The 25797-nt window shown below is 45.5% G+C and overlaps 1 long non-coding RNA gene across 1 annotated transcript in view; it reads right to left on the minus strand.

The window, feature by feature from the left end:
• Positions 1-2544: 2544 nt before the first annotated feature.
• Positions 2545-25797, minus strand: part of LOC144825071 (uncharacterized) — a 349012-nt gene continuing 325759 nt past the window's right edge. The window contains exon 5 of the long non-coding RNA XR_013609256.1: positions 2545-2668. This is a non-coding gene — a long non-coding RNA (uncharacterized LOC144825071). The remainder of the gene's footprint in view (positions 2669-25797) is intronic.

Here is a 25797-nt window from a genome sequence, read left to right on the forward strand (position 1 = left end):
AGTTCGTGGATTTTGCGGATTGCGAATCCGTAAATACGCAAGTTCGCGGATTGCCAATTCGCTAAATCCGCCCATGCTTAATTCTCTCACTCAGAATAGAACTAAGAACACTCAACACAAATTGTCAGTTTATTCCTTAAATCCTCTAATACATTTGCCATTTTCTCTAAATATGGAGGCCTAATTGTGTTTTTAATGCTAATCAATCGGTCAGTGTGAGCTGCTTGTTCTTTTCCAGCAGAGTTTCTGATATCGCGTGTGCTGAGTGAATGCCGGGCCCGTGTTCTTTACTGTAATCATTACAGAAAGAAAATTGACTCACGTCTGGAGTTACCCAGAAACCTATTAGGGTTTGTACCTCTCGACTGGTATGCGCCATGGTGGTCGATTGAGGTTGTGAAGACAACGCATGTCCTAATGCAGTGGCTTAAAAATGTGTGACGCCCTGAAGAAATTGCCTCAATTGGAATTGGCAATGAAACATGTCGGCAAGTTGAGTTTGGCTAGATAGGTATTAGCCATTCTCACTTTTTTAACATCCCGCAACCAACACGAAAGTGACAGAATAAAGCTAAGTTCCGTGTTGTTTGTGGTTTTTATATGTTTGTTGTTTGACACGCTCTGTGTTTTTCGTTGTTCTCATACACTGCATTCTTTCACAAACACTGTTTTGTTTGTTGTTTGGACACCTGTTTTCCTTTTTGAGCTTGATGGTGCCAATGATGAGATCAGGGCAATCCTGGTGAGTACCTGCCAGGTTCCCGTTGGTGGTTCGCCCGTGAGGCGTCATCTCGCTCACACACACTTTTTTCTATCTACCTGAATTTGGCACTTAGGTGTGTGTTATTTGTTGTCTCACAATTGTTTATATGTCCCCAAGGGATTGGGCATATGTTTTTAAACATGGCATAACATGGATGTACCTCCTAACTCATTAATTAAAAAGAGAGGAGTGATTTGCAAAAGTTTTGCATGTGAAGGTACACCATAAAGGGATTTATGATTGGATGCCGTTGTGGTCTAGGTCTTGTTTTGAGAATACATTTATGATATCGCAGCCAGTTTAGTTTCCATTATTTGAAGGCTTCAAAGTGTTCATCATCAATTCCTGTGACTAAAAAACATTAATGCTTAAGCTATTTGGTTCTTCCATAGAGTTAGCCTGGTGCATCAAAATTGAGACATGGGGTCATATTACAGAAAGTGCCCTGGGGGCACAACGGTCATATGCACCCTCTTTGTGCTCGTCCAGGGCACTTTGATTTTACATAAGAGACCTCAGACATGTGTGCGGCCCGTTCTGTAATACAGATAGCGCTGGCATGCATGTAGACGCAGTGTTATCTCAAAAGGGCATTCCCTAATTTGCATGAGGGAATCTATTGACCTCTGCACCTGTGTCATATTATGAACGCAGACACGGAAGCGAAGAAGCTGCCAGGAGGTACACTGAAATTGCACTACAAAAAGGTGGCACGCTGTCAGTGCTCCTCATAATGGCAGCTAGCAGGAAGGAAGAAAAGGGGTCCTGTGAACCACCCAGACACCCCCCTTGCAGGCGGGTGCAGTCATTCACTGCACCTACCTCCAAAGGGATCTCTAATCCCTCTTTAAAATGCAGGCATGTTGCAGCCTGCACGTTGAAACATGGAGTGGCTTTGAAGCAACCACTCTGTATTTCACTTGAATGTGCTGCCCCCAGGGCAACATGAGTTTGTGTGTGCGCTGAGGGTAGTGAATTCTCTGTGCTAGGACGAACTTTCCATGTTTTTGCATGGCATACCTTTTTAAAGATGCACCATGGTGGAAACCGGAAGAGTGCATTCAGTAGTAGAAAGGTCCAAATTGTTCCTCACCAGCCTTGGTCGAACTGTTTATTATAATACTATTTTTCAAGAATGCGTTATTGTCCTGGTTTCCAAGAGGCTAATCAAAGCTATCCACATTAGGGTTTAAAAGATAATTAGAACTGCAATGGTTTTCTGCAAATAGCTCTTTATCAGTTAGTGACACTCCTATACCGGCTTCTATGTCCCTAATCAGGTATGTATCTGTAACTTTTTTCATTGAAGCCTTGCTAGGCTTAGTGTAATTCCTTTCTATAAAGTTTTGGATTGATGTCTTTAATGGCTTTTTGCACTGTTGCTCTGGAGTTAGAAAGTTAGACCCCGTAATATTCGTTACTCCATCAATGTCATTGCATTTGGCATTTTTCATAGGCTTTTGTTTATGTGCCTTTGGGATTTTAGGGGCTGTTTTAGGGGTAATTGCCGTGATGTTGCCATATACCAGCATTATGAATCACCATTGCACCAGAATATAGTGTATAGTTCACAAAAATAGATAATCAACAATGTTATGCAGGTTAAGAAAGATGATAATAGTTCCAGATGTTTCATCTTTATCCTTTAGTACATTGTAATCTACTGCATCGTACAAAACAGCTGACACAGTTTGAATCTAAGTATAAAATAAAAAATGAAAAAAAAAAAAATCAGCTTACTTCAAGTCGGCACCAGGCACAACGACATTGTGATGCTAGCTGCACCACCCCCACCTTCTCCATTACTGTCACTTAGGGCTCCTAACATCTTCATTGCGTGCTACATGTTGTTCAACTTTCTCTTTTTCATTTTTGTTTCCAACTCCTCACCAGCCAGTTGATCTCCTGTGAAAACCCCTTCGCATTTACTCTTCTATACCATTGGGATACACGTTAATAATAACTGCCTTTGCTACCTTTGCCTGAAACTGTAGAGATCCAGTCACAATGGCCATCATACAATACCTTGCACATGAACGCCAATTCACCAAAATGCCAGGACAGCAGACGTGACATCGCACATTTTCACCTTCACCTTCCCTCACACATATGCTTACACAGACACACACATTCACACATACATGCACTCTCACACAAAGACACTCACCCACAAGTCCGCACACAACAAACATTTAAAAGCATTATTTATTTACCTGAGCTGCCAGGGAGGGTCACATTCCATCTAATTATACTCCAGTCTTTATAGCACCAATACGCAATAATGTAGAATTCCATTATTCAATATTAGTATAATAAAAAATTGACAGAAAGCATGTAAAGTGGAGCCCCCAACTGATGCCCATAGGAACAGGCTGCCTATGCAGTGCTAGTGGCCAGAAGGGGCAAGCTAGGGGTTGCATCAAGGGCTCCTGGCAACCCCTAAATTATGCCCATGACCTTACACCACCAGGGACAGCTCCAAATCACCTCCTCACAAAATCTCATGATCTTTTGTCACCTCGCCACCACTCCACACCTCATTACTCCCCCACCATGGTGTGATGATTTCCTGTCAAGCTGGAGATGAGTAAGACAGGAATTGAACAGAGGAAGAAAAAGGTGGGAGTCAGGCAGAGGAGCAGGATTTTTCCAGCCGCAGCTAGTTGCACGTAGGAGCAGTAGGGTGGTGTGGTCGGGTGGGGGGGATTTCGACCAACAACCATGAGAGACAATTCATTATTTATTTATTTTTCCCTTGTGGTCGTCTATCGAAATCACCCCCACCCCACCCGGCCCCTCCACCCTATCGCTCCTACCTGCACGAGCTGCAGCTGGATTTTTCTACTAGTACCTCAGCGATATTCCACCAGTGACTCATGTTAACTTCCTGGCTTATTACAAAAGTTAATGGAGAATATAGAACTAGACTAGTCAAAGGCAGGCTGAAGCAGGCCACAGTACATGATTCCAGAGACATGATGAGGTTGTATCATTTAGCCATCAGGAAAAATTAAATACTTGATCAATCCACAAGCAGGCCTTCAGGAATCATCTACTGGGATCCTCTGGCCATACCGAGGTCGGATGTTATCGGAGACACTGACACACAGCGCATCACGACCTGCCAGAATACGCCTCCTAAAAATGGTTGTGAGGACACAACACTAATACGTGTGTCGGATATATTGAGGCCGGAAACAATTACTCATCTTTGGATTTTCCCAGCCGCAATTAGGCTGGGACGGAGTTATAACCAGCCAGAAGGCTCATAACATTTTCCGGTATACAAACGGCCCTGAGGAAGTCGCAGGTCTCTTGTCCCGATCGACGGAACACATGTTGGCTGGAGCTACTACAAGAGAACATTAAACTCATCCATATACGCCACGATTGTTTCGTTACTATAAGTGATTGACTTTGAACACTGTTTATATGTGTGCCAGGGCTTGATATATATTGTTGTACAGATCCTCTGATCTGAATTGTGGGGTGTTGGGTGATTACCCCCTCCGTGAGCACCACATACCTAAGATTAGTAACATTAGATATACTGGTAATAGTGAGCGCCACTCCCACCCAGGGCATAATCATCCCACTTGTATTCTACCAGAATCCTCTGGCTTTTGGGGGCTTCTAAGGCATTGGGAAGTTCAGGCTTTCAGCAGTCAGATGTGGTCAAGGGCATGAGCAGACACATGGGGTGCGAAGCACAAGAGAGCACAGGTAGGGAACAGGCATCGAGGCCACTGCTGCTGCATGGGAGGAGAGTAACCATGCAGGCTTATTCTATTAATGCCCGCCACACTCATTTGGGCCTCCCATTGATTCACTCTCTTTGCAAGACAATTCTTCGGTCCCATTGTGTCGGCTGTGCAGTACATAAAAATGTATTTACTAGAGTATGCCTTGTTTTTATTTGTGAATCTATTATGCGCCAACATGTCACCACAAGAAGGAATGCAATAGCAGAATAGCAGAGTCATCAAATAAACAGTCGAAACAGAGCAGAATTCGGAGATGATTATGAGGGATGAAGAGATGACTTAATTCCGCTGAACACGCCCACGACAAAAGGTGGTCTGGAAGCATTGCTTCAGGATCAAAAGTCTCTTCGAAAATATGCCTTTAATTCCTTTTAAAGGATGGTAAGCTGGGCAGGGTTCACGGGAGAGGGTCAAAATCAATCTATAGAAGGGCACTATAAACTCGAAATGCTTTTTCTCTTGCTTCTTCCCTCTCGGTACAGAAGGGAGATTGTGTATATATTATGTAACAGCTGTAGCCGCTATAAAAAAAATTAAGTCGTGTCAGATGAATGTACTGATATGCTGACAGCTTCCACTTACTGAGAGAATTGAAACCTTTTTAAAATGCTAGGGGTTCAGATCGAATTGACTTTCTAAATGATAATGTGAACGTTAGTATAAAATGTTGACTAAATTAATTGAGGAAATTGTTTTCAAGACAATTATTGTGGGCCACATATCCCTTTGAATAATCAAGCTGTGTTTGATGATCTTGGGAGAGAAAATACAGCATTTTTTTCAAACTGCTCGACAATTAACTACAGAATACATAGATATAGTCAAATTGTGGTAGTAACAAAAGAATGCTAAGGAAGACTGTAAAATAATTAATATTCAATATATTCAAATAATCTTTATTTCGATCGTTAAGATCATAAAAGATGTACAAGTAAACAAGCATTAGATCATTAAAATGAGAATTTTTTTTAAAAATAGATCATCAATTTTAAAATTCGAGAAATCATGTTCACAGTTTCAAAATACATTTTTGGATTAGATTAGATTTAAGAACTAATTGGTCGTGCCGCATTGGAGTCCCTTATAATTCTTGCGCGTAATCTCCACATTGCCGTCAAAAATTTCGCCATTACAAACACAGTTGGAGATGTAAGGTCAGTTTTGAGCACTCTGTAGGCTGGGGCATAAGTTCGAAAGCCCAAGTTCCTTAAGTAGGGGACCAGCCAATAGCTCCTAGTTTTACTGTAGGCTTTGCAGAACAAGACCACGTGTAGGTCACTTTCCAACTTGTAATTGCACGCAGGGCAGTTGCCTGAGTCTTGGTTACCATCCCAGGTTTTGGTGAATGACCTCAAGGGGAGAGAGCCATATCTCCATTGGAGAAAGATCTTTCTTACATACACTGGGGACATAGCATCTAGGACATATTCAGGACTGTAAGAGTCTTTTACTTTAGTGAATATATCGGTTAGAGAACCCTCCCGAATTGAACTCATAGATCTTTGTAGCCTGGAGCCATAGAACAGTTTAGAAAGTTCTTTCCTCGGGAGCCTTGCAGACATTAGTTCAGGATTACACCATAGCTCTGGGACTCCGAGGGTCATACACATGTCCCTAATGTACTTGAGCCATGGAATTTTAGTCACTTGTATTGATCTAAGGAGCTCCTATAATTCGCTTCTGTAATGGCCCAGATCCTGGCTGCTCCACAACCGCCTCCAATAGGTCAAGGGTTTAAGGCTCAATTCTTCGGTAATTGGGCACAATGCCAAGTCCACTCTCAAAGGGAGTAGGGGAGTGCTCAAAGGAAGGGCCGTCAATTGTCTGATAAAATTGTTCTCTGCCACCTGTATAGTTTGTAGCGATGTGTGTCCCCATAGTTCAGCCCCATAGGTGATGCCTCCTCGCGCTTGGGCTTTATAAATGTGTATTGCAGGTGCCAGTGGACGAAGGGAGGGTTTTTTGGCAATTCTTGTGATAGCACCGGCCCTCTGGATTAATTTTGTGGTTGCCTTTGTTTTGTGTGGCAACCAGGTTAAATTTTGATTGAGTGTTATGCCCAGATACTCAATCACTTGGACTCTCTCTAGGGGTGTGGATCCCAAGCGGGGATTTGGGCAACTTTTGGGCTTGTGGCTCAGGATCATGAATTTAGTCTTCGCGGGGTTTATTTCTAATCCCCTTTTATTACAAAAATCAGCAGGGTGTCATCCGCGAACATGATCGCTGGCACCCTGCTGCTGTTCAATTGTGGCGCATCAATGTTAGGGATTCTGCACAAGAGCTCTATCACCCCTATCGTGAATAGACAAAACAGGGTCGGCGCCAACACACAACCCTGCCTTACCCCGCGTTGGACAGGAAACCTATCTGTCAGCCTACCGCCCTTTCCATATCTTACACGGGCGTAGTTGTCTGTGTGTAGCCTGATGAGGATCTGGAGAATGTCTCCAGGGACACCCATATCCCCCAGAACCGCCCACAACTTGGCCCGAGGGACCAAGTCGAAGGCGGCGCGGAGGTCCACAAAGACCGCATACAGTGACCCCCCTTCTAAATGTGCTGTCTTCCAAAATAGGATATTTAATCTAAGTATTTGATCCACTGTTGACACTCCCTTCCTAAATCCCGCTTGAAGAGGACTTAAAATTTCAGTCTCTTCCATCCAGCATTGTAGCCTATCCAGGATTAGTCTTCCAAACAACTTTTGAGTTACATCAATGAGGCTGATTGGGCGATAGTTGGCGGGGAGCAGGGGCGACCCTTTTTTGCATATCGGGACCACCTCCGCTCCCAGCCAAGTATCTGGTATCTTCATTCCCCCCAGCACTGCATTAAATAAAACCATCAAGTAGGGTGCCCAGATCCCAGGTTCCTGTCTAAAAAGGTCACCTGGCACCCCATCTAAGCCCGGGGCTTTTCCAGAAGCTAGCCCCCCTATGGCCACCTTAATATCTTTTAAAGTGAAAGGGGCAGATGTATGTGTATTGATGCTGGTAGATGCTGATGTTACTAACTCATCGTTTTCAGGGGCATATAGTTTTTGGAAGTGATCCTGCCAAACATTGGCAGCAATGTTGGGTTCAATGGCAGAGGGAAGATCCCCACTCCCATGGTTGATTATTCTCCAGAATCTACGGGAGTCCCTTTTAGCTAGGGACTCCGATAGATTCTCCCAATGCTGTATGTCCCACTCTATTCTAGCGTTAGCTATAAGTGATTTGTAGACACTCCTTTTAGAGCGGATCTCCGACCTAGCGCCTCCTTCTTTTATGGTGGAAAGGAGGTCTCGTTTTGCCGAGCGACAAGTGCTGTTGTACCAGGAGTTTATGGTTTGTCCCTGTGTTCTTGGGCGGCCTATGCTGAAGAGGTCAGCTTCGAGCTTCTTAATTAGATAAGTGTGTACTTGAGCTAAATCCTCACTGAATTCCACAGGTCAAAAGCCTCTTCAAGGATGGGAATAATCCCGGCATAGAGAGAGGCAAGCTTTTCTCCGCTGGAGGCAAGCTTTTCCCATTTTATCCGCCTCCTGTTGTTCTCTAAGAGATTTCCTCCTTTCGATTTCTCCTCGCCTATCACTCTCACCCAAGGGATGGTATACTCTAGTTCCAAGGCATTGTGGTCACTATCATGCCTAGGTGTTATTTTAAAGTCCACCACCCTTTTCCATGCCTGCAACTGTACCAGGAAGTAGTCTGTTCTGGATTGCCTCCCTGCTTTATTAAATGTACATTTGGACGGGATGTCGGACCTAGTGCGGCCGTTACAGGCTCTCAAACCATGGGCAAGATTTAAAGTGTTTATCTGTATGGCAAGGGATGTCCATGCTCTGGGAGGGGGTGCTTCAGTCCGAGGGACCTGCCAACTTGAATCCTCCTCTAGGGAGGGTCCATCAAGTAGACCAGGTAATGGCTCAAAGTGTGAATTGAAGTCCCCCCCTATTAGGTAAGACATATCCGCAGGGATGGTTTCCAGAAGGCATGACAGAGCCTCTATGGTTTTGGAAGTGGACGCTATTTTGACTGGCCTTGAATAGATGTTTATAACCAGTAATTTAAAAAGACCCGGCCATTCAAGTAAGACAGCCAGTATATCTACAGAGTCTATTGGATATCTTGAGGCTCGGCACCCTATGTCCGAGGCCACCCAGGTTGCTAAGCCTCCAGAAGGTCTGCCTTTCCCACCCCAGACAGCGGGGATTGAAAATGTATGGAAACCCCCAAAGGAGGTCTCATCCCTTGACCAGGTCTCTTGAAAGAGACAGACGCTTTTTGGTTGCGCTAGATCGGCCCCTGTGTCCGAGTCTATTTTGCTGGTCAGGCCAGCCACATTCCAGGAAAGAATTTTTAGGATTTGTGGGGCATTCTGGGTGTCAAATTGTTTGGCCGTGGGACTTATATTTTCTATCAGAGGAGGACTATCCATTTGCCCTTCGCCCATTAGTGGATCATCTAGACCAATTTCCCTATTATGTAGGTCCTGGGATAGATCCAAAGTCCCAGTAGTAGCTTTCTCCTGCCTGCAAATAAGGGGGGGATAATTGCCACATTCATTCCCTGTCAATTGGGTTTGCGCCCCATTTATGGAGGCCAACTGTCAGTCCACCATTTCAAGGCAGTCATAATGATTGAATAGTGGTAGAAATGGTGGCTGATGAAATCTCGGGGGCCATGGCTCCTCTCTATCAAATCCACCCCTTTCCATCCTTCTTCTCTGAACAGTTTCCCATCCATGGGGATCACTATATGTGTTGGAGCGAAAGGGGGGTATTCGTGGTTGGTTGAAGGGAATTCTCCTCCTTCCCTGGCTACCCTCCCAGTTATCCTGGGAATTCTGATAATGTCCTCTGCTCTGGGCATTAGTTACATGGTCATTGGGTGGGTAGAAAAACGAGAGAGGGACTGGGTGAATGTTACTCCCTTCATCTACCAACGATGGATTACAGACGAATGAAACTGTTCTTGGTTCTCTAAAACTCACCAATAAGCAGTCACCACTAATTGTTTTAGGTCTCTTACCTACCCATGAGACTCTTCTGACCATGCGAATATCGCTGGTCATGCCTCTAGGGAGGGGTCTGTTTGTTGAAAGCCAAATGATGACTTTATTTTTTAGAGACTCCCCTGTTTCATACGAGTCCGATTTTAATTTGGGTACCCCAACTAAGATAACAGTATATGGAGCAACCTCAGGTGGGAGATTGACAGTAACTGTTCTCAGTGGTTTTACCTTTGGATGATTCGAATCGTGTGTATCATAGTTGGTGATCAGAGGAGGTATGGGAGAACTCATGTGTTGTGAATTAGGCTGCACATTATCATTGAGTAAAGTTGGTCGCTGTTGCATAGTATGAGATTGTTTGGTGGGACCAGAGGTCGGTAGCACTGCTGGTTTAGGTTTTGATTTTGGTGGTTGATTACAGTGTGATTTAGTATTTTTGTCACCCGCTGTAGATGTTATTACTGCCTCGTTACCTTTTACAGGTTTAGGGGTAACCGAGTTACTATTATGTTTTGGGTCAATGTTGGGGAGCGTGGGGCAGAGAGCCCCCGGTTTCCAACAGTCCATAATCTGTAGGGCTGTTTTCTCGATTTTGATTAGTCTCGCCTCCATTTTCGTCAGGCGTGCTTCTAAAGGACTTATGATTGACTTCAGAAGGTGACCTATATCAGCTAATGTTATGTCCTCTTCTGGTAACTCCGAATTATGTTCAATGGTGGGAGGTGGCTGATCAGTGAGGATGTCACTGTGCGGTTGCTGGGAGGGGTCAATCGCTATCACTGGTGAGGTTCTTTCCTGGTTAGTGTGATCTGAGCTGACTGCGTTAGGTGTTTTCCCTATTTTTCCCTTTACATTTTTAGTCTTTCTTTCCTTAGTGCTCTGTTTCCCCAGTATCCTTTTTTGAATGGCACCCTCCCTTAACCCCCGATTTGTACTAGGTGTCCCTACTAAATTTGGGGTATCGTTTGTCGTGGTCAATTCTTCCCTAAGTGAGGTGGGGCATTGAGTGGTCAGATCAGTGTCCTCCCCCGTGTTTATTAGGTTAGGTGGTTGGGTGATTTGCGTTAGAGGCAATGAGAGGAGACTCATGTCCTCTAAATCACTTATTGTTACCTCTGAGAGGTCTATGCTAGTGGGTCGCTGTGCCCCACCACAGGCACCAAGTTGTGAAGTATCTATAATCCGCCTGTCTTCAGGAGTTTTTGCCATCGCTATAGGACCCATCGATGACCTTCTAACCCACTCTATTTCCTGCGAGATTCGTCTTTCAAGGAGAGTAATATCGTCTATCAAGAGAGAACCTGCTTTCAGAAAGTAGTTGTCAATTGTACCTTGAGTTGGGGCCGTTGTTGTGGGGCCAATAGCTACCTGATTAGCTTTGCTCCAGGTCTCCATTTTGCTCATAGTGGGCAATATGGCTCAGGGGCGACTAAGAAGAGGGCGTGATATAATTTTAGCTGGGAGGTAGATTTTGGAGTAATACCTGATGTTAAGTGGGGTGGCCCAGTCCAGTCTCTAACGTTCTCGAACGGCCTCAAACGGCCCGCTCTTTGCCCGGTCTTCGCCCCGTGCTGCGTCCCGCGCTGCGGGAGGTTCGTGCTGAGATATAGGGGGCGTGGAGGGCGGGGGGCGGGCCAGCAGGGAGAGCGGACCGGAAGCTGGCTGTCGGTCTCGCAGGGACTCCTGGTTGTTGGAGTCCCCGCACGCTCGCAGCCCCGCTGATGCCTCACACCCGGTGCCGCCTTTCCTCGTCACTCCGTTGGTCAAACTGCCCTGCGCCTAACAAGGCGATGCGGCGCCCGCGAAGCGGGTGCGGCGAGATGTAAGCCGGGCTGATGCAGGGAACACCGCTGTACTCCTGTTACTCCTGTCCTTGTAGATAGAGCCTCCGTGGAAAACGAACTAGTAACCCACAGAGAGAAAGGTGAGGAACGCTTTTGAAATCCTCAGGTGGGCGGGGGGGCGGGCCAGCAGGGAGAGCGGACCGGAAGCTGGCTGTCGGTCTCGCAGGGACTCCTGGTTGTTGGAGTCCCCGCACGCTCGCAGCCCCGCTCATGCCTCACACCCGGTGCCGCCTTTCCTCGTCACTCCGTTGGTCAAACTGCTCTGCGCCTAACAAGGCGATGCGGCGCCCGCGAAGCGGGTGCGGCGAGGTGTAAGCTGGGCTGATGCAGGGAACACCGCTGTACTCCTGTCCTTGTAGATAGAGCCTCCGTGGAAAACGAACTAGTAACCCACAGAGAGAAAGGTGAGGAACGCTTTTGAAATCCTCAGGTGGGCGGGGGGCGGGCCAGCGGGGAGAGCGGACCGGAAGCTGGCTGTCGGTCTCGCAGGGACTCCTGGTTGTTGGAGTCCCCGCACGCTTGCAGCCCCGCTGATGCCTCACACCCGGTGCCGCCTTTCCTCGTCACTCCGTTGGTCAAACTGCCCTGCGCCTAACAAGGCGATGCGGTGCCCGCGAAGCGGGTGCGGCGAGGTGTAAGCCGGGCTGATGCAGGGAACACCGCTGTACTCCTGTCCTTGTAGATAGAGCCTCCGTGGAAAACGAACTAGTAACCCCTGACATGCATTATCTGAATACTGAATATACACAGATTTAGCAAAACGGAGATTTGAATAAAAACACATCAGTTTACATTACAGATTCGGATACATTCATTCAAAGTTCAAAGCAAAGGGAATAATTAATGTTATCCTACGAAAAAGATGTATGTGCTCCTCAAGTTTGTATCAGTATCCAAGGAACCTGCGACAAAAGTCATAAATGTTTCAGAATGCTTTAGACTGTAGAATAGGGGTGTCCAACCTAGGCCCATGAGGACTGAATACATGTCAGACTTTTAAGATGCAACATATCTACTTTGAGTTCACGTGTCTCTGTTTGAAAAGATCAGGCACTGAGTATTACCCCGAGTCCTTGAACATGCGATTGTTTGTTTTACTGCGCTGGACATTAGTGGGCATATCTCAAAGCCATCGAGCGCCTTGGGTAAGAAGGTTGACTATTCGAGCTTGCCACAGATTCCTTGCAAATTTGGCTTCTTCCTGCATTAATTATGTTAGAACCTTGATTGAGAAGCCCTTAACTGAGAAGGGTGAATACAGGGCACCATCTCAGGTCCCTGGGAACACGGATTCTTCATTAACCACAATATTAGCCCCTGGCATTTTCATTGATCCCTTGATTGGATACATGGCGGGATTTTATCTTGAATTAGCTTGTAATATGTATTGACAGCTTATGTATTTGGTCTGGTGGCTCAGTGGACTAATGCGTCCACTGCAAGAGCCTGTGCTCGACTTCGTGGTCACAGGTTCAAATCCCAGCGGGACCACTCAGCCTTTCATTCATCTGAGATTGAGAAGATGAGTACTGTTGTCTATCAATATACATCTGCAATTCAGTGCCAATGTGCCTACAGGTTAACATGTGCTATAAAAATAGGAGGGTAAAGACTAATTTGCATATGGTTGGGTCAGCACCGGGATGGCGAAGTGAGCTAAAGAACGAAGATGGATTCAACCCAGATCTGTGACTGGGGGTGAGTGCCTGAACATTTTCAGCACTCCATCAATCATCTCCATGTGTTTGCTTTGTTCTCTCTAAGTTGGCAGGGTATACCGAGATTTGGGTCCCTTGTCGCTTTGCCACTGGATTCAAGCTAGCCTGCCTATTGAGGGGTGTTACTCTGAAACCGGTCCCAGGATGCTTGTTTTCAGTCCAGGGAAGACCTGGCTTGGAAGTTCAGGCTGGGATGTTCCCATGAGGCACAGGGTCAAGACTGATCTGAACTGGGGTGGCAACGTGTTCTAAAGAACGATGATGGATTGAACCGAGACCGGGGGTCAGTATCTGAAAAGTTTCAGCACACCGTCCATCATCTCCTTGTGTTTGCAGTCACCAATTTAACATATTGACCAGAGACACAATTAGGTAACTGAAATTGTTCTTACAACTAATGAAGGAAACTAGGGGCCACAAGTACCGTGGTTTTTAGCACTCGCAAAAGGGGAACCAGGCATTTTGCAGCTGCTAAAAGGAGTTCTGGCTTGTACTAACCCTATTTTCCAAGTTGGTAACCCATAACCAACTCTCAAAATAGGGTTTGTGAGTCACTATTAGGATGGGGTGCGCCAAGGGCGTCCCTTCCTATTAGAGAGCCATGGGGGCATATATGAATTGGTTTTGCAACCAGAATGCGGTCACAAAACATTCATGCTTTACTGACTAGGTGAGGGAGGTGGAAACCTGGGAAGGGGTCACCAAGGGACCTCTTCCCTTTTGTGAATGTGGGCACTAACATTGTTTAAGAGCAACAAAATGAAAAGGAAGCTTTTCATTTTTCTGTTTTAAAAACATCACAGTTTCCTTTAAGGAAAATGAGCTGCATTAAACAAAAATCCTTTGCTTATAAAGCAATCATAGACATGGTGGTTTGCTGTTCCCAGCAGACCACCATTCCGGTAAGCCTTTCCCAATGAGTTGCAAATTGCCACCCACCTCATGAATATTGATGAGCTAGGTAATTTGCAACCCCATTAGGAATCTCGCAATATGTAAAGTCCACATTTGTAAAGCGCACAATCACCCGTAAGGGTCTCTAGGCGCTGGGGGCCGTCGGGAAGATTAAGCGAGCTATTGCCCAGAGTCACATGGTGCTGGGCTAACCTGCCGCCGGAGCCGGGGATCGAACCGTGGTCCCCAGATTCCAGCGTCAGTCGCCCTGGCCGCGGCGCCACACCTCTCCCTTAATATGAGACTTGTAAAAAAAAATGGTCAGACATGTGGCCGTAAATGATCAAATTTAGACAATTGACGCATATATTTATTGCCCATCTCCCTTACAGGGACTCTCCCATTTACATTACTATCCTTATAATACATGGGAGACTGCAATCCCTGAATAAAAGCCTGCCTCTAATTTCCTTATTTGCAGGTGACTTGTGTTGTCCCTAGTCACCTGAAATATAGAAATGACATAGCCACACAACAGCTATTTTTTTAACTCAATTTAATTTTTATTTTTTATTTTAAATGTTACTTTCTATAGGAAAACCTTAAAGGATCTACAAAATGACCCTTTGCTGAATTCACAATCTTGTCTACTTTTCAGAAATGTAATGTTTCCCAGCATACACCATTGGTTTCACACCCATTTCTACCACAAACTAAATAGAGGTTGAAACCACACACAAATAGGAAAAATGGAATATGTACCAGTAAAATGCAAAGACTGTATTGAAAAATGTGGTTTTCTTACAAAAGTCTGCCTGCTCCTGAAAGCTGGTAAAATGGTGATTTTAGCACCACAAATCAGTTTAAATATTTTGTAGGACTACACACTGAGAGTTGTTGGGGGGAGCTTTGAGAATGGGTCCTGGATTTCTCTCTGGTGTTCTGATCTGTTGTCTCTTTTTTCGAAGTAATTTAATACATCAGTTCAATAAACAGCAAACATGACTTTGTCCATTAATATCGTTTTTTGCAAACCCAACATCCAAATTTAGAACAAGGCGCCAATGCCTGAGCGGGTTGTTTTCACCATGTGCATCACAGTAATAGGCACTTAGGGCATGAGGATTACCTAACACAATGAGATAATCCCTACAATTTAAGCAGAATAAAACAAATGTTTCCCTGAATACCCAGTACTCAACATTTCCAAACATCTGTTGTCAGTATGCAAGCAAACTTAAAAGCAAAACATAAGTAATGCAGTAGGAAACTAGACCAAACATTTTATATTTTCAGACATCATGAACATAAAAAGAACAGGCTTCAATTTAGTAAAACGGAATAATGCTGAAAAGATTTGCATAAACAATAACTAAACAGGTGCATGTTGCAAACAGCGAATGTCTTCATTTAAAAAACATCATATGATATGCATAGGTTATTTAGATATTTTATATTCTAATTTCCTTATTAAAATAACAAGTCTGAGAAGCAAATAATTGAAACTTGTGGTGGTATTAGGCGAATACATCATAATTCCTAAACTCATTTAGGGAGGAATATGGCAGCCGTGCGCTAGATGGCTGCGGTCGCCCGGAGAGGGGAAGTTAGTATTTGCACCAGGATGTGCCCTCCTCCCCTCACACCCAGTGATATGTTTTGCAGTTGCTCTTACCTCCTCCACGGCTTTGCGGAGCTGCAAAAGCGGCATGTCAGCATTGGCATTGGGCCAGTTGATTCGTGTGGTTGCAGCTGTGGTGGGTAGGTGAGAGTAAAGCCTGCCTTGGTTGCAATGTGTCTACACTGATTTGCTATATCGTGATCAACATGAGAAGGGGCTCCTTGGCCTACTTTTTTGCCAAGCTTTATCTTTCCTCCCAGAGGTTGGGATTTCTTTATCACTCAGGGATGATGAAGCATGGTACGATCCCTCGCTGACAGCTTGCTGCATAGGGGCATCAGCGAGGCAGAACAGATCTTTACTGGGGTCCTAGGGGAAGAGTCAGTAAAAGCCCACAGAGGAAGGCTGGACAGGAAGACCACCAGCACCACCACCAGCATATGTACAAGCTACTGCAGTCAGTGTCTATAGATAAGAGAATGTATAGAGCAGGTGGAAAATCAAGGTATGCACTGCACGCACATTCTGCCCATCTTGCTAATACGGAGGAGATAAGCCCTAGCGCAGATTCTTTGTTAGTGACTCCCAAAGGTACTCTTAAATCTCCCCAGAAATGTGCCTGGGGGGCTTTAAGGGATGAGGAGCATAACAGAGGATTGGAAAGCTCTCCAGGCAGATTAATAATTTGGTTGGTGCTAAAGTGAGTAAAATCTCAGCAGCACAAACAAAAGTAACTCCATCCCTTCCCTCCTTTTTAGAGTAAAGCCTGCATCAGTATCAAAAGAAGGCACCCAAGGGGGATGTTCAAATAACGCAGAGTCACTCAGGGTAGCAACTAGAGTGATTAGTAGCTTGAGCATGAATAGTGATACCAAGCTTTTTGCACAGATCCCTACTCAATATAGGTTTGAGGTGCTAGCCCCTCTGGAGGCTTCAGAGCATGGGGGCGAGATGCCCATAGGTCTCAGATGGATAACACTGCCCCCCAGGAGCTTAAAGCTAGATCGGTAGATCAGCTGGCACTGAGGTAGTAGAATATCAGGAGAAAGAAGATGAGGATTTTTCAAGAGCTACCATATTATTGTGTCTCAGGGCTAACATAAAAAACGTATTCAAGGATTCTGAGGCCATTCAATCTGGGATTCAAGCCTCTTGCCTAGCCCTGAATAAGAAATTAGTTGAAGTGGCTGCAACAACTAAAGTGTAGAAGGAGGAAGTCGTACTGTTTAAACAAGATGTATCAAAGAATGCTGGTGAAATTTCTCTGTAGATGAATTAAAATCAAGGCCTGAGGGAGAATCTAGAGATGATCAATAACCATTCTAAGAGGCATTTTCTCCAGATCTTGACTGTTCCGGAGCTGGAGGAAGGGGACAACATCTAGTACTGTGTCTTGCATTCCTACGTGACACAGTTCTTAAAGACAGACCAGACATCGATTTAGATCTTGACATTCAGAGGCTGCAAAGAGAGCCATTTCAAAGGCATCCGAACCATTAAAAAACTAGGAAGATCCTGGTAAATGTTCTTACTTACACTGTAGAGGAGGCTATTTTGGGCAACGCTTTGAAAAGTGGGTCATGCGCAGTTAAAAGTTATTTTTTTCATTATCAGGCTGGCTATCTGTAGAGTCACTGACCAGCAGCAGCTTGGATGGAGACTGGAAGAGCTTCATAAGTTGGGCGCTAAGGCACAGTTAAAGTTTCCAGCCAGGATGTACATTTTGTGGAATATTCAAATGTACAATTGCCATAGCCCCCAAGATGTGGATGGCCTTTTCGATGTAATTAAGAAGCACTCAAATACATAAATCTCTGAGGATTCTGTTGGGGTGGCTAGGCAGGGTGGTGTAAGTGGAGGGAGTCACTTGGTAAAACAGCACAGGGGCTCTTTGTGAGTTATTACGCCACTCTGGAGAAATCCAATCAGCATTTAAAATGCCATATATTTAAGAGAGGGTTCCTCATGGGTAGGTCTGGGTAAGAACACTGGGTGGGGAGCAGTGTGGAAAAAAGTCCTCAAGTTCACCAGGCAACTGTTTTAATTGTTTACATATGTACGTATTCCCCTCACATTTTAGAAATACGGGGTTGCGCCTCCTTAAAACAAAACAAAACAATGGGGATAGGTAGAGAGATTAGTTTCCTAACTTGGAATGTAAATGGCCTCAGACCTAGAGGGAGGCAGAGACTGATATTTCGATACCTTGAAGAGAGTAGGGCTCATGTAATGATTTTTCAGGAGATAGAGAGTAGAACACTTTTCTCCAAATGCAGGTAGATTGGGCGCTTTGCAGTTACTGATCAGTAAGAGTTTTGTAAGGTAGTAGCTATCCTTCTGAGGAAGGGAGCACAGATTGTGATGTTGTTATCTAAAACAGATAGTACAAGTAGTCGGGTCTTGGTAGGTGTGCTATATTCCATTAATACATTTATTTGTAGAGGCTTCTACAACCCGAATGCTGATGACTCTTCCCATCTCTGCATTTTGGAATGGAATTGGATGGAGGCTGTATCACCGATTGTCTTGGGGGGATTTTAATACTCTCTTGGATCCTATTATTGACAGATCCACTTGGAGGGATTGTAACGTTACACCTAAAACTAGATAGGCATTGAGGCGTATGCTTCAAGACCTGGGATTGGCAGACGTGAGGTGTCATCAAATGTGCCAGACAAAGGGATACCAATTTTACACTAAGAAATACAGCCATTTTTCTAAGCTTGATTATTTTTTTATTGACATTACAATATTCGATAATGTTAAAGGAATTAACCCTCCGCCAGGGTATATTTCTGACCATTCATCTGTAACTATGGTATTCCAGTGTCACTCTTGTAAGCAGAATCCTAGGTGGACTGTCAACCGAGCACTACTCTCTAAGTAAAATTCCATCTTGGCCCTAGAAAAAGCAAGTAGTGAATTTTGTTTCTGATAATATAGGGTCCGCATCCCCCACAATAGTGTGGGACACATTTAAAGCTTATATTTGAGGGGTCTTATGAAACCTAGTGTAACGTAAGAGTAGAGCAGATTGAAATGTCCTAGAACAGGAAATAGGGGTACTAGAGGCCACCCTTCGAGTGCAAGGCTCATCTCGAGGTAAGGACCAAATACAAAAGAAATTTGAAGTTCATGTAAATCTCAAGCTTACGTTAGAAAAAAAGTGTAGGGGTAGATGGCAGCCCAAAAGCATGAACCTTTTTGAGTATGGGCAGAGAACAGGAGCATATATAGCTTCGAAAGCAAGATCAGAGAGGTGAAGGATCAATATTATGGGGTTAATAATGAACTCACATTGAGATACCTCTAGGAATGCAGGTGAGTGCAGGGGCAGTTGTACTCCATTTTGGCTCCACTATATAAGCAGGAGATAACTCCAGACTTTGATGGTCTCTGGGGGTGGTTACAGGACAGGGATGTTCCAAGGCTTTCGGAAATGGGAAAAGAGTCCCTTGATGCAAAAATCACAGAGACTAAAGTTTGGGAGCATTTGAGGGCCCAGAATGGAAGGCGGTGGGCCCATTGTTATTCACTTAAAGTTATATAAAATGCTAAAAAAGGCGGTCGTAACATTTTGGACAAAATTGTTTAAGTCCATCTATCTTGAGAGCGCCAAGATCCCACAGTCATGGTTGAAAGCCACAATAGTGCTGATTGTGAATCCTGCTAAGGATCCTAAGAGAGCAGATTCATACTGGCCAATTTTGCTTGTAAATGATGCCTATAAGATTTTGCCAGCATTTTGGCAGGGATACTTGCTAAGTTGGATCCCCAAGTAATTCATCCTGATCAGAATGTATTTGTTCCTAAATGCCAGATGCATGTTCTCACTCAGCAATTAATTGGATGTATCGATTTGGCTATAACCCATAAGATCCCATTGGCTGTTCCCACAGTAGATGCTGCCAAGGCCTTTGATAGGGTCTGTTGGGCGTATTTGTGTGATGCCTTGGCAGTAATAGGGTTTAGTCCATGTTTCATCTTGACCCTTCAGGGAATATATGCAAATATTGAACCATTTGCTCAGCTACTTAGAGTAGACTCTTGGGTGGTTAATTTCACTTTGCAATGATTCAGGAACAATATAGCACTATATGAAGATGATCTTATTATATATACATAAGATCCCTTTTAAACTATTCAGAGTGGAAAAACCAGTGGAGGAGTTTGGGGCACTATCGGGTTACTCCGTGAATACATCTAAGTCAGAGATTATGTGTTGTAATGTATCAACTGCAATCGGGTGGTGGCCGAGTTTAAGTGCCTCGACATTTCAATAGTACATTAGTTGAAGATGGTTCCAGTGCATAATTTAGGGAGTGTGTCAAAGGAGATAGATTTGCTGCTCACTACCTGGAGAAATGTGCCATTGTCAATTTATGGCTGGGTGAATTTGACTAAAATGTCAATTTTACCTAAGCTAACTTATTACTTTAATTCTATTCCTCTTATGTTTCCTAAAAAAGAGATGGGAAAGTTACAGTGCAAATCACTAGTTTAACCAGGGAGCTAGGATTTCTTGGAAAACATTGAGGAGGAGGCTGATAGAAGGTGGACTGGCATTACCAGATTTAAATCTTTATTGTATGGCTTTCCAATTGAAGAACTGTAGGATGTTGCTTGGGACACTAGATAGCTCAACCTGGGGTTGGATTTGATCAGAAATGGTGGCAGGATTGAGACCCACTGGCTTTATTTAAACATTTGGGACTCCCACATTTTTCAAAAAGGTCCGCCTGAAGGTGCTGATGGCTGCCCTCACCCTATGGTACAGCGTCAGGAAGATTTTGGGTATCCGGTGTTATACTGATTTTTCTCGAGTGTGTGATTTTCCAGGTACCCCAGAGTGTTTGATGGATTTGTTTAGTCACCCTCTGAGGGAGGCTGGGATCAATACTAGGGGGATTGCTTTATAGTGTAAGGGCTTTTACCTTGGGAGCCATTTAAGGCAAACTTCGGTGTTCCCTCTCTAGATTCAAATATGTACAGTGTTTATCCTGTATGGGAGTGCTAATTTGGAGGTTGGTGGCACATGTGAGGTTGAAGCACTTTTTCAAGTTATGCATCCCATAAGTAAGGAGGTCTCCTTATGGTATTGGAAGCTCTTAGAAGCAGAGGATGAAAGCTTGGGTGGACTTGCCACAGGCATCACTTTGTGCTGCATGGGTACATGGAAAGTGTGGCAGGGACTGACAGCTATTGAATGGGATTACATCTAAGGATGCCAACAAGACTATTGGTATGGGTGGGATGGGGCAAGGAAAACAGTGAGACAGAATGTGGGGTTTCTGAAATGGCATGGCGGTATTTCAGTAGGAGAGAAGGTGAGCCAGCTCCCTATGCTGGGCAGTCCTTCCATCCTGCAGGGGAGAAAAGCCCTTCTTAATGTCCTACAGCTTAGCAATTGCCAGCTCTGATCTGCTGTTGTTGTATCCTAAGGGCATAACATTCAATAAATAACTGACCTCCTAACGGAATGGCCCTAGACTCCTGTATGAAGTACCTGCCCCTAACCTTAAGAGTTATACAATGCAGTAATAGGTTTTGATTTTAAGCTACATCTCAAAAATGCCTCTTAAACGTGCATTCTTACACCAGCTTCCAAAATCAATGCTGTGTGACCTACACATAATAGGAAAAACTGCAAGGGCTTCACTTACCTAAGGAATATGTCATTGCCATTTTGTTAAACAACTACACATGACCGCGTGTGTCCACCTTTTAAGATAAGGCCATTGATGCCCATGAAGGGTAAAAGGCTCTGGGTGGGTTGCAAATAACATATGAACAGATGAGACTACCGTTTAGCTCAGCCTGGTATCTGCACAGAAATAGTCTTTCCTTGAAGGTACCCTTGAGGTATCGGTACTGAGCTGGTGTTGGCCTTAATATGTGAGTGAGCATACATAGTGTATGCCTGTAGTGATTTACAGAAACCGCTGTGTGTTCGCTGAGTAATATCTTATGGGCAAACTCTGTACCAGCACACAGTTTCACCATACTTAGATATATAGATACCAGTTAGGTATGACTCTTAGGGTAAACTTGTACCCCTAGTGCAGTCCCACTGCCACTTTTGTGATAATTATCCTCCTTTTTTTTAATTTTTTTATTTTTTATTTTTTTTGTTGAAAGACCTTTATTGTTCATGTTACATATACACAGCGGTGTTCCTACAACCCACTGCAGGGCCGGCCGCAATCAGTGTATCAGGCAAAACAAGTGAAACCAATAATAAGCGGCATTAGCGTTGGAGTGCATATTATGAATACTCAACTCAGAAAGGCACATCAGATGATTACATAAAAATGTACATAGCTCACCAGAAGGCTGCGGCCTTAGCGCCCTGAGTGGGTCTCGGTCTCTTTTTATATAGTGAAGAACCAAACTCAACAATCCTATAGAACCCAGTCTACCCCCCCCCCCCCAAACCTGGTCTTCGTGGGTGGTCCCAACCTGTAAGATACATTGTTTTTAAGGTAATTCTCCCTGTTGACAACAGGTAAGTAGCAACCCAGGCCGGCAGGTACAGAAAGACCTACTCACAGTGATGTAAAGAGCAATTGTAAGTAACGACACAAGCATTAGATCCACTGTCCAACTACGGTGTTGTGAAGGCCCCACAGGCATCTGTAACTCAAAGACATCGTGCAGGACAACCGACACACGCTCCCCCAGTCACAACTCATTCGGATTCAGCACCTCCTTCAGAAGAGGCAGCCCTCACACTTCCCTCGCTGTCAGAATCGTCCAGGGATAGCATATAGAGCGTAAACGGAGTCCATATGTCCCGTGGTCTCGCCGCCTCAGGGAGCCCCTCATAATAACAATTAAGCTGATCCCTACAGTAGGCTATATCATTCAGCCACAGCCGCACTACAGGCGCTCCCCTCCCTCCCCAACACAGCGCCACTCTTCGTTTGGCCAACTGGAGCGCCAACACCACAAACCTTCTAAACTTAACCGACACACCTGAGACAATGCCCAGCAGGCAAGTGCGCACATCCAACGCAACTGCAGTCGATGTCATAGCAGTAAGCATCTCGGTCACCGCCTTCCAGAAGTCATACACTCGTGAACATCCCCAGGCCAGGTGCACAAAATCAGCGTCATCCTCTCCGCATCTAACACAGCAGGCAGAGTCGCGAAGGCCAAACCTAGCCAGCTGGACCGGCGTGTAGTACCACTGATGTATGTACTTAAAATGCAGAAGTCGAAAATTACCATTTATCATGAATCCTCCTGTCAAAGTACAGCACTCAGTCCAGTCATCATCGCTCAGAGGTTCAGGAAGACTTCTATCCCATCGGGCTCTAGCCTGGGTCGCACCCCCCCCTTCATCCTCCTGCGCCGCTCGGTACAATCTAGATAGCAACTTAGACCTATCCGTGGTGGTGTATAGCAACTGCAAAGCCCCAAGTGTCTTTGGTTCCCCCGGGTATGTTGGATACAGAGTGTGCACCGCAGCCCGAAGCCTAACATATATGAAGGTAGCCATAGTGGCGTTATTGGAGCGGAACGTCATTGCCTGCAAGGGAATAAACGATGCACCAGGGAACAGGTCCCCCATGGTTTGAAGCCCAGCGTCCCTCAGAACCTGCAGTCCCCCCGTCTCACTAGACATCGAAATGCCCGAGTGATAGAGCAGCGGCATGGCCGGCGCATACAATGGCAACCTGTCTGCCCGCCTGCCCAGGTCCTCCCAGGCCTTCGCCGTGATTCCTACAGTGTCGACCTCCCCCTTTCCAAACACCGAGTGGTCATTAACAATTTTGGCCCTTAGTGGATATGGCAAAACAGCACTGGCTTCTAGAGCCACATGCGGCGTGTACGGAGGGGCACACAGCTAGTAAATCGCAAAATGTGCCTGCGCGCAGAGATAATAAAGCTTCATGTCCGGCACGGTGAGCCCCCCTAATTCATACGGTTTGGTCAGCACCTCCCATGTCACCCGAGGTTTCTTACCTGCCCAGGTGAGAGTTATTAGCAGGGACCGCAGTCTGGCAAAGAAGTGTGATGTCAGGGGAACGGGAACATTTACGAAGAGATAAAGAAACTTCGGCAGAACTACCATTTTTATTAAGGACACTCTATCTGCCAGCGTCAGAGGGAGCCGCGTCCAGCGTGCCACCTGATCCTCCAGCTTAGAGACAGCCACTCCATAATTAGCCCTAATAATTTCTTGGGGATCTCTGTGAACCCAGACGCCAAGATAACGAACCGACTCAGTCGCCCATTCCAAGGGGAACTCCAACGGGACCCGACGCGTAACATCCGTAAGAGGCAGCACAAAGGATTTGTCCCAATTGATGGTCAGTCCAGAGTGGCGACCAAACTTGATGAATTCCCGGAGTATGTTTTCGAGGTGTATCGCCGGTTCACGAACATAGAGAACCATATCGTCAGCGTACATGGACACTGCCAGGGACCGAAGAGGAAATTTCAACGCCGCCTCCGCATATTTCTGCCGTAGAATACAGGCCAGTGGTTCCATCATGATGGCAAAAAGTAGGGGCGAGAGCGGGCAGCCCTGTCTCGTCCCCCGTTGTATCGGAAATGAGGAGGACACATGACCATTAACCCTCACTCTTGCCGTGGGCTCAGTATATAAGAGTGCAACTAGTGAAGTGAAAAAGAATGGTACCCCCATCCGGTGTAAAACCGCCAACATATACTTCCACGCCACTGAATCAAAGGCCTTGGCGGCGTCAAGCATGACCGCCACCGCAGCCAGCTCCGGTTTGAGGAGATGGAGCACAGCAAAAAGCGCCCGCAGATTATGTGTAGTCGACCTAAGAGGGACAAACCCTGACTGATCCGGCAATACCATAACAGGAAGAATCAGTTGTAGTCTTGTGGCTAAGACTTTGGCAATCATTTTCACGTCAGTGTTCATGAGTGACAGGGGGCGATACGATTCACATTTATTCAGGGGCTTCCCTGGTTTAGGCAACGCCACCAGCAACACCTCTCTCATGGTCTCCGGAAGCCGGCCACATTCCTTCGCTTCCTCCAAGACCCTCGCTAGCTGAGGAATCAACAACTCTGCATATTCTTTATAGAATTCGGAGGTCAGGCCATCAGTGCCCGGTGCCTTCTCGTTCGGAGAGCATTCTGAATTGCTTTGCGACACATTACGCAAAACTTTACGAGCACAGGGACACGGCAGACGAGGAGGATGTGAATAGGTATTTTGAGGACATAGCTCTGGTATGGTTGTCCGGAGGACAACAGGAATTTCTGATGCAACCTATCACTGAGGCTGAGTTTAGGGAGGCGATAGCTGCTTTACCGAACGAGAAGGCACCGGGCACTGATGGCCTGACCTCCGAATTCTATAAAGAATATGCAGAGTTGTTGATTCCTCAGCTAGCGAGGTTTCTTACCTGCCCAGGTGAGAGTTATTAGCAGGGACCGCAGTCTGGCAAAGAAGTGTGATGTCAGGGGAACGGGAACATTTACGAAGAGATAAAGAAACTTCGGCAGAACTACCATTTTTATTAAGGACACTCTATCTGCCAGCGTCAGAGACAGCCACTCCATAATTAGCCCTAATAATTTCTTGGGGATCTCTGTGAACCCAGACGCCAAGATAACGAACCGACTCAGTCGCCCATTCCAAGGGGAACTCCAACGGGACCCGACGCGTAACATCCGTAAGAGGCAGCACAAAGGATTTGTCCCAATTGATGGTCAGTCCAGAGTGGCGACCAAACTTGATGAATTCCCGGAGTATGTTTTCGAGGTGTATCGCCGGTTCACGAACATAGAGAACCATATCGTCAGCGTACATGGACACTGCCAGGGACCGAAGAGGAAATTTCAACGCCGCCTCCGCATATTTCTGCCGTAGAATACAGGCCAGTGGTTCCATCATGATGGCAAAAAGTAGGGGCGAGAGCGGGCAGCCCTGTCTCGTCCCCCGTTGTATCGGAAATGAGGAGGACACATGACCATTAACCCTCACTCTTGCCGTGGGCTCAGTATATAAGAGTGCAACTAGTGAAGTGAAAAAGAATGGTACCCCCATCCGGTGTAAAACCGCCAACATATACTTCCACGCCACTGAATCAAAGGCCTTGGCGGCATCAAGCATGACCGCCACCGCAGCCAGCTCCGGTTTGAGGAGATGGAGCACAGCAAAAAGCGCCCGCAGATTATGTGTAGTCGACCTAAGAGGGACAAACCC

Source organism: Lissotriton helveticus, chromosome 3_1 (assembly GCF_964261635.1).
Source record: "Lissotriton helveticus chromosome 3_1, aLisHel1.1, whole genome shotgun sequence".
Classification (NCBI taxonomy): domain Eukaryota; kingdom Metazoa; phylum Chordata; class Amphibia; order Caudata; family Salamandridae; genus Lissotriton; species Lissotriton helveticus.